The following is a 9,611-nucleotide window of genomic DNA, read 5'->3' on the forward strand; positions in this document are numbered from 1 at the left end:
GATTGGTGCCTGAGCTAACATCCATTGCCAATCTTTTTAATTTTCTTCTTCTTCTTCTCCCCAAAGCTCCCCAGTACATAGTTGTATATTTTAATTGTGGGTCCTTCTAGTTGTGGCATGTGGGATGCCGCCTCAGCATGGCCTGATGAGCGGTGCCTTGTCCACACCCAGGATCCAAACCGGTGAAACCCTGGGCCAATGAAGTGGAGCACGTGAACTTAACCAATTGGTCACGGGGCCGCCCCGGCCCCTGCTAATGAAGGTTTTAAGTAGCATTAGAAGGGCAGAGATGGGAAAGCTTTTTGAATGAGGGCTTTCAAATGGGTCTGAAAGGAATATTAGACAACGGACTTTAGAAAAGTGTTTGCAGCTCTGCTAATGACATACCTCCTTGCTATTTCCATACCTAAAACTACTGCACAGTGCCTAGCATGTGACAGGCAGTGACAAATATTTATAAAATGAAAAAAACAAAAAATAGAGCCAGCCCTGATGGCCTAGTGGTTAAAGTTTGGCATGCTGTGCTTCAGTGGCCTGGGTTCAGTTCCCGGTGGCAGAACCACATCACTGTCTGTCAGCTGCCGTGCTGTGGCTGTGGCTGTGGGTCACATAGAAGAACTAGAAGGACTTACACTATGATATACCTCCATGCACTGGGGCTTTGGGGAGAAGGAAAAAAAAAGGGAGGTAGATTGGCAACAGATGTTAGCTCAGGGAGAAACTTTCCCTGCAAAAAAAAAGAAAAAACCCCCAAAAGAATGAATGAGTCATCGCTGCCTCCTCCACACAGCTCCAGGCTGATAGATCTGTCGATGTCACTCACCTCCTTCAAAGCTTCATGGATGCCCTGTTGCCTCCCAAGAAACAGGAGGCAGTGGTCTTCGAGTCAAATAGTGTTGGGTTGGAGTTCCAAATGCCTTCAGACAGGCCCACATCCTTTTCTATCTAATCCTCGCTGTCTTTTACAGCTTTACCGTCCTTTTGATGCCTAAGTCTAACCATGTCACCCCTCCTACCTTCTCACCTCTTGCTTAAAACCCCTCCGTGGCTGCACCCCTGTCCTCAGAATCTGGTGTCTACCAACCACCCCAGCCTCTGCTTTCTTGACTCTCTCCTTTAAACTCCTTGCTGTCTGGAAGATGCCACATTTTCTCCCCACTCTGGGCCTTTACACTCTGCTTGGAATATTCCTCACCACCAAATGCTCTCCCCCAGGCACCCCCAGGGTCAAGTCAACTCCTGTGCATCTCTCAGGTCTAGGCTTACATGACACTTTGTTCTTGAGGCCTGCCCCGCGTCCAGCTGGGTCCTTGGGCTGTGAGGCTCAGCGCACCTTGCACTTCTGACGCTGGAGCACACACCGTGGCTGACTGTGATGACCTGATTAAGTTGGTGGTCTTTCCTACCTGGATGGCGGTGCTGTGAAGGCAATGGCTGTGTCTGGTTCACGGTTGTCTTTAGTACCTGGCACAGTACCTGGGCTACGGAATATATTTTTAATAAATTCACGAGATCTAGAACTTGCTGGCTGCATGACCGTGGGCCGGTAACTTGTCACTCTGATCCTCAGTTTTCTCTTTTATTAAATGAAGATACTGGCTGCCTCATGGAATCTTGTGTGCTCTAAAGCATCATACAAATGTCCTCTTCCAGTGGCGTTCTGAGAGTGGACCCTCTCTTGCCTTTTCACCTTTTCTCCTGCTTCACCCGTTAATGTGTAGTTGGCACCATACTGGATGCACCTGCCATTTCCTAAAAGCTGCCCTGTGCTTCACATCTCTGTGCCTTTGCTCATGCTGTTCCTTCTGCATAGAATTTCCTTCCTCTCTTCTCCCTGTTTCAAAATTTCCTCCATCCCGGCTCCATGGGGTCTCCCTTGGTTGTCTGTCTAGTCAAAAGTTACCTCTGCCTTCAACTGCTGTGGCATTTTATCGGCCGTCTCTCAGAATGTGCACCACTTTCAACATTGTGTTATGGCTATTTATGGACAACTGCTAGTTTAACAGGCTCTGGAGTCAGTCTGCCTGGGTTCGTATCCCAGCTCTACCTACTTACCAGCTAAATAACCATGGGCTAGTTAGTGAGCCAGATAAAGCCTCAGTTTTTTAGTTTGTAAAGTGGGAATAATGATAACTCCCATCTTGTAAGTTATCTGGGTGTGGGGGAGTCTCGCTACATGAGGTTATATAGGTAGACCATTTAGCACAATGCCACATACTTAATCAGTGACTATGTGCTTAACGTCATCCACATTATCATCATTATTGTCATCTTCTCCTTACTTAAACTATGAGTTCCTTGAGGACAAAGATTACGTTTTTATAGGATCGTCAATTGCACTTAGCACAATGCCTGGCCCCATAGTTGGTGCTCAATAAATGTTTGTTGAATATAGGCGTAAAAAATATAGACAAATAGGACAAAATAATGACTTTTGCTATAAAATGATGCAAATTTACCACATTTTTGGGCTTTTTAGTAACTACTGACCCTGTGGGTTTCCCCAACAAGCATGAACATTTTGAAATATCGTGTAGTAGAATAGGCCCACTATGTTGCCATCAGTCTGGAATTTGGAAAATTACAAGCAGAATTAAAGAACAGTATTAGAATTATTTATTCTTTCTATGCCCCTTTATTTCATTCATTTTGGGAGAAATTATCTGTTCTTGTTTAACAAGAAGATTACATTACATATTCATGTAGAAAGAATTTTACCAATTTGCGGAAACTTTTCTCAGATCTTGCCACATGTTAGATGTCAGGCAATGTCTCATTTGGAGAGAGAAAAAACAACTAGAGTTACTGTGACTTACAGTGAGACAAGTTATTTTGAATTTCCTTGGTAAAAAGAAAATGAAAACTACATTTGTAAAATATCATAGAGGTTCGTCTTCTAAACAGCCTCTTCTCTGGAAAATATATGCAGTCATTTTTCGGACTTAATAAGGAGATGAAGCAAGTTTCACTTATCTTAATTTCGTCTGTAATGAATATACCAGATGAGATTTTCCTATGATATGTGACTGCTCTTTCATTAACAGATCAGATAATTGCCCTCTTGGAGTGGACCAACTTTGTGATTTAGCACCTGGCTTCATCCTGAAATAATCTAGAAGTTTTTTGAAAGTCACTGTGCAGAGCTATGGTTAGGGGAAAGATGTTGTGTATAGCGGACACCGAGAAGAAGTCATGGGCTTCCACCTGCTTTTTGGGAGAGAGGCCATTGCCTGCATGGCACCACTTCAGAGGCAGTTGAAAGATTTGATCCCGTTTAACTGGTCGGGGTCTGAAATTCTACCATCCAGAATTCCATTCATGCCATTTGGTTGGGAGGAGGGCTTAAGAGCGTCGGCAGCTTGGGTGGCAGCCTAGGGTAGAGTAGAGGTTGGCACACTATGGCCTGGGGACCAAATGCTGTCCACTGTCCATTTTTGCACAGCCCATAAGGTAAGGACAGCTTTTACACTTGTAAAAGGTTGGAAAAAGATCAAAAGAAGGATAACATTTCATGACGTGAGAATTATATAAAATTCAAATTTCGGTATCCATACGTAAAGTTTTATCGGAATGCAATCACATTCATGAGTTTGTATCTTGTCTGTGGTTGCTTTTGTGCTACAATGGCAGAGTTGAGCAGTTGCTGTATGGCCCTTAAAGCCTAAATATTTACTATCTGGCCCTTTTTGGATACCGTGTGCTGGCCCCAAGTACAGAGGAAAGAGCATTAAAAGCCATGGAGTCAATCTTGGGGTTGAATCCCGTCTCTTCCACTTCCTAGCTCTGTAACCTCAGTCAAGGTGGTATTTATTCATTCAATAAACGTGGGTGGAGCTCTTGCTGTTTCACAGACTGTGCTTGGCATCAGAGATGCAGTGGTTTCTGCAGCTGCGGATTACCAGTACCTGGTTTGCTGGCTTGTTGAGAGGATTAAATAAAATTAAGTATTCAAAGTGCCTAGCATACAGTAGTTGCTCAATAAGTGGATTTTAAAAGTCAACAAATAACCATTCTGCCCCAGTATTTTGGAGGAGATTCAGGAGTGGGGTAAGCAGAGGCAGAACGATGAGCAGACGGCTCACTGGGAGCTAGACTGTGTCTCCGGCAGTGCTGGTGTCAAGGAGCCTGGAGAGGATGAGAGGCCTCGGAAAGGCAGCGGGAGGGGAGCAGAAACAAATGACCTCACAGTTTTGCTCCAGGCCTGCTTTGTTCAGATGTAAATTTCGTGAGACCCTGTCTTGCGTGGCACGTGGTCCTTTAATGGCCACTCGTCAAAATGTTTCTAGTAAGTGATGGAGCCAGAATTTTCAATCCTGGACATTCTGATTCTGATGTCATTAGCCATTATACCAGTGCCTCTCAAATTGGGGTTTTGGGTTCCAAGGATGTACTGTCAGGGGCCCTAGGGTTCTCTATAAAAGGCTCTAATTTAGGGTTTTACGATAATCTTGGAAAAGAAGAGAAAAAGGCAGGATAAACATATTCTGGACTCTCAGATGACCACCTTATAACCTGGTGTTGTCCTGTGTGTGTTTCTCTAAGTTTGCATTTGGGTTTAGATTGGGTAATTTTAGTGGGCTACTGAGGAAAGAAGAAAAGCAGCAGACCTAACAAGAAAATGATGTGTTGACACCATAGGAAGGTCAAATTATATTACTGCTCACTCTAAGGACAGAGGTTTCATGGCAATTCTAAGAGAGAAAAGAGGTGGGAGAAGGGAATCATGGCACAGCTCACCGGGGTACTGGCAGCCACATGGAACTTGGGCATGTTTCGAATGGCAAGCTAGTTTTAGCAAAACCACAGCCACTATGTAACTTGAATTTCATTAGTTTTGCAGTTTTGCTTATATTTATAAATATGCTTTAGTTTTATAGATTGTATAAAAGCTATGCACATAGGAAAATTTTAAATCTAGTTGTTTAAAACCAAGTTTGACCTCATTTAGTGACATTATGATCAAAATGATTTCAGTGATGTTCCAAATTATTCTTTATTATTATGTGCTCTTGCCTTATTTCATAATTTAAAGGTTCAGTGAGTGTGGACACTCTCTCACTTCTCCCCAAAGTGTTCAAAAGAATAGCCCAGAGCTGGAGAGAAGGCAGGAGAAATTGTTCCCATTACTGAGTGGGTGTCCTGTGCTTCTGTGGATGAGGTTATTTTTTCATGCACAAGGATATGCCCAAAAGAGATGAACGCTGATCCTTCAATATAGTTATTTAAATGATAACCCCATTTCTTTCTGATGTTATTCCAGACCATTTCAATTTCCATTCCTGTGATTTTTGCTTATCAATGAAATATCTTTTCATCGGGGTCTGATGCCTATGCTACTGTCTTCAGAGTGGTTCTTGGCTCTTATTTATTCAGAGAAGCACAGAGGAATGGAACTATCAGTCCTCCACCCCCCAGACCTGAACTTATGTTATAAATACATTTGTTTGTTTACTGTCTCTCCTCCTACTGGAAGGTAAACTCCCTGTGGGTAGGATTTTCTCTTACTTCCAGCAGGGTTCTGAGCCAGGGGCAGTCTCCCCCCAGGACACACTGGCGATGTCTGAGACGTTTTGGGTTGACACGACTGGGATGGAGGCTACTACTGGCCTCTGGTGGGTAGAAGCTAAGGATGCTGCCAAACATCCTATAATGCACAGGACAGTCCCCCACCCCACCAGTAAAGAATGCGGCCCAACAGCTCCACAGTGCCGAAGCTGAGAAACCCTCAGTTCAAAAACAGTATCTGGCAAGTAGTAGGGACTTGTATTTGTTGAATAAATGAAGAAATGATTGACATGCACCAGCTGTCAGGGAGTATGCCAGAGGCTTTGTAGACGCAGCAAGGCCACTCACAGACCCAATGGTTTGGTTGTGGTTCCCACCGTGTTTTTCCTGGCCCCCATCCCAAACAGGTAGCTGTTGGGCATTTTCTGTCCTCAGAGCACGTGACAGGGCTGAGAAGTGGCAGAAGAAAGTTCTCTGCTCGGCCTTGTGAAGGTAAGGCACAGGGACTGTGCGGTGCACTCTAGAGGGGCTCTCTGCGGCCTTGTGGAGAGGGCAGTGTGAAGTGGAGTCCTCAGGACGGCAAAGACTGGATTTCCAGCTTGTTGGGCTGGAGGATTGAGGTTGGATTTAATTTAACAACATAATATGCCATTTCTCATGTATCTAAATTCGTGGAACAGGATTTATACATTATTTGATTTTAAACTTCTTAGGCAACTATACAAGATAGGCATTATTATTCCCATTTAATAGATGAGAACACTGAGATCCAGAGGGATGAATTAACTGCTTCAGATCATGTAGATTATAAATGAAAAGCCCAGGATTTGAACCTAGCTCGGTACGACTTCAAAACCCCCAACCAAGACTGTCTTTCTTTGAATGAAAGAAGCTTATGGGTGAAGGGATAAGCCGGAGCTTTCACACTGTATAAAACTCCGTTCCTGGACCCTCCCTTCTCTCACTAGAGTCGTTCTCCTTCTGAGACTGGTGTCCTCTTTCTCCCTAGGTGGGCTATTGATTAATTAACTAGCACTATCACCTACCGTGTCCAAAATGTTAAGTTACCAGAGGTGGCTTATAGGTTTTATTTCACGTGTCATCTCTGATCATTTAGCAATGGCTATAAACGTGTCGAGAGGGATTCTCAGGCTGAGTCTGGGAACAGAGCCGTCATCAGTTAGCTGTCTGCTGTAGGGTCTAGGGGTTGGCACACATTCCACACATTTACATTCCCTGTTTGGGGCACTAGGGGGCAATCAAAGACGAGTCAGGTTCCCTATGGAAATGCCCATCCCTCAAGATGCAGCGCCATTCGCACGTCTCCGTCTCCGGAAGCTTTCCTGGTCATCCCAGCTTCCCTCGCCTTTCTCATCCTGCAGCCACAGTCTGGCAGGTGAGACAGGGAAAGGCAGCCGTCCTCTTGGACCTAGCGCTGCTGCAGCTCAGCGATCGTCACGGATGTGTCTCGTTTCCTCCGCTGGACCACAGGCCCAGGAGATCAGTGCGTGGTGCTCAGGCTTAATGCGACAGGTGTCCAGCAAACACTTGTTGAGCAGAGGGTTAAATGAATTAATGAAGGAGGTGGGACACGGATACCAGGACTTTTTATTCCTACTGGGTTAAAGAACATACAAATAAATACATGAGCCCAGAACGAAACAATTAATGCCCGGCATGGCAAGGGCCCTCCGGGATCCTGCTCCAGCACTGTGGCTGGCATCTGTTCTGCCTGGTCAGTGTTCCTCAAGCATCTGTAGTTGTTAAATATTTTGAGCATCTAGATTGAAACTTTCAGTCTAAAACTGGAACCCCAGATGTCATCATCTCCCAGCACTTGTCCCCATCCGACACACTCCACATTTTGCTTATTTACTACCTTGTCTGTGTTCCTCCCACACCAGGGGGAGGAATGCAATGAAACTGGCGACTGCTTGTGTCAGTTATCTGTTGCTGCGTGAGTGGGGGCCACTCTCAGCTCCTGAAGGCCAGTGGCAGTCCCTTGCCACGTGGCCCTCTCACAACGTGACAGCTTCCTTCTTCAAGGCTGGCAAAGGAATCTTTCTCCTCAGGAAGGGCCCAATCCCTCTTTTAAAGCTTTTTTCCTGATTAAGCCAGGCCCACCCTGGATAATCTCCCATTTTGTTAACTCAAAATCATCTGATCTGGGATCCTAATTAACTTTGCAAATTCCCTTCGCTTTGTCACATAACACAGTCACGGGAGAGATATCCCACCGTATTCACAGCCCCTCCTCCCCACACACTCAAGGAAGGGAATTATACGGGATGCGTACAAAGGGGGAGTGTGTGGGGATCTTGGGGCCCACCTGAGAATTCTGCCTGCCACAGCAGAGGTGTCTGGTCTGCTTCTTGATGTCTGGGCTGAGGAGGGGAAGGTCTCAGCTGGGAGGAGTTGAATGGCGGGGGGCTGGAACTATTTGTGGGCACCTTCACTCAACTCTTTGGCCCCTGGTCAGAGAGAACTAAAGGATAGGCTCAGCTGGGACTAGAGACCAGAGACACTTACGTGTGGCCTGTCTTCTCACAGCAGAGGGGCTGGTTCTGAGAGGAAGTACCTGAAGGGATCATCCACAGTGAGTGTTTGATGAGATCAGGTGGAAGCTGCATGGCTTCATATGACCTCACCATGGAAGTCACATAGCATCACTTCTGTGTCACAAATCTGTACAGATTCTGGGGACATAGAAGGAATGGCAAAAAATCTGTAGCTGTTATTATTATTTGTGTGTGTATGAGGAAGATTGTTGCTGAGCTAACATCTGTGCCAATCTTCCTCTATTTTATGTGGGATGCCACCACAGCATGGCTTGACAAGCAGTGCTAGGTCTGTGTTGGGGATCTGAACCTGTGAACCCCAGGCTGCCGCAGCAGAGTGCAGGAACTCAACTACTATGTGTAAGGAGCAGTGGGACGTGGTGAGTGTGTGTCAGGGGCCAGGTCGTAGAGGGACTTGTGGGTCATGCTATGGAGCTGGGAAGACATTGAAGAGTGCCACGAGTTCAAGTTGGCATATTAGAAAGCCTCTTATGTCTGCAGGATAGAGGCTATATTGAAGGTATGGAGAGTAGTGAGAAGGCTGTTATAGTAATTCAAGCCAGAGATGATGAGAGTGAACTGTGGCCTTTGCACAGGAGATGGAGAAGACAGGACGGTTTTCCATATCAGTGTCTTATTCAATAATTAGCACTGCCTTACTTACTTATTTGTTTTTGCGTTCGTTGCAGTCTGAATTCCTGTGCTTACTACTCATCACAGAGTTTGATGCTCATCTGGAACGCATGAGTGTTGAAACTCATTGGCATAAGTCAGGCATGGTGCTCAGTGCATCCGAGCGCTCCTCCCTATGCAGTCTTTACAGCTCTGCTCTGAACCCGCTCCCTTGGTGATGGCTGTTGGTGATGAGATTATAAACACCTTGAGATGAAGTCACGACAGTCACCTTGGCTTGGGATACGGCAAGGAGATAGAACCCGATTCCTGCTTTGCTTGTGTTCAAAGCAGCATGACATGTTTGTACAGCAGTGTTCTCTCTGGAGTGTCAGGTACTTAATAAATATCACCTCTGCACATTTTTGCAAATAGAGCCAGCTGAATTCCCAGGTTTCCGGGCCTTTTTGCAGTTTCTGAGGTGAGTACCCTTCTTCTGTTTCTTCTACTTGCTAGGGAACTATCAAGGGGCTGTTCTCCTTTGGGACGAGGACAAATTCTTGTCTCCTTCCTGCTTATGCAGGGACAAGGACTGTGCCCCTTGTATTACAGACTAGGAAACCAGGTTGAGAGGGGGATGAGGTCCTAAAAGCTGGTCAGTGGGGAAACGGGGGGAAATTCAGGTCACACATCCATCTCCTATAGCTAATGAACGTGTTGTCTTTGACACATAAACAAATACATTTTGCTTAATAAGTGTTAAGGAGAATCTAGACACTATGAATTCCTTTAATTCAGTTCAACAAGTATTTATTAGTCACCTGCTCTATGGCAGTACTGTTCACAATGAGAGATCAGTAACAACAGGAATCCTGTCCTTCTGAAGCTCACGTTCCACTGAGGGGAAACAGTAAACAATAATGATAATAAGGAAAT

This window comes from Equus caballus, chromosome 5 (assembly GCF_041296265.1).
Source record: "Equus caballus isolate H_3958 breed thoroughbred chromosome 5, TB-T2T, whole genome shotgun sequence".
Taxonomy (NCBI): domain Eukaryota; kingdom Metazoa; phylum Chordata; class Mammalia; order Perissodactyla; family Equidae; genus Equus; species Equus caballus.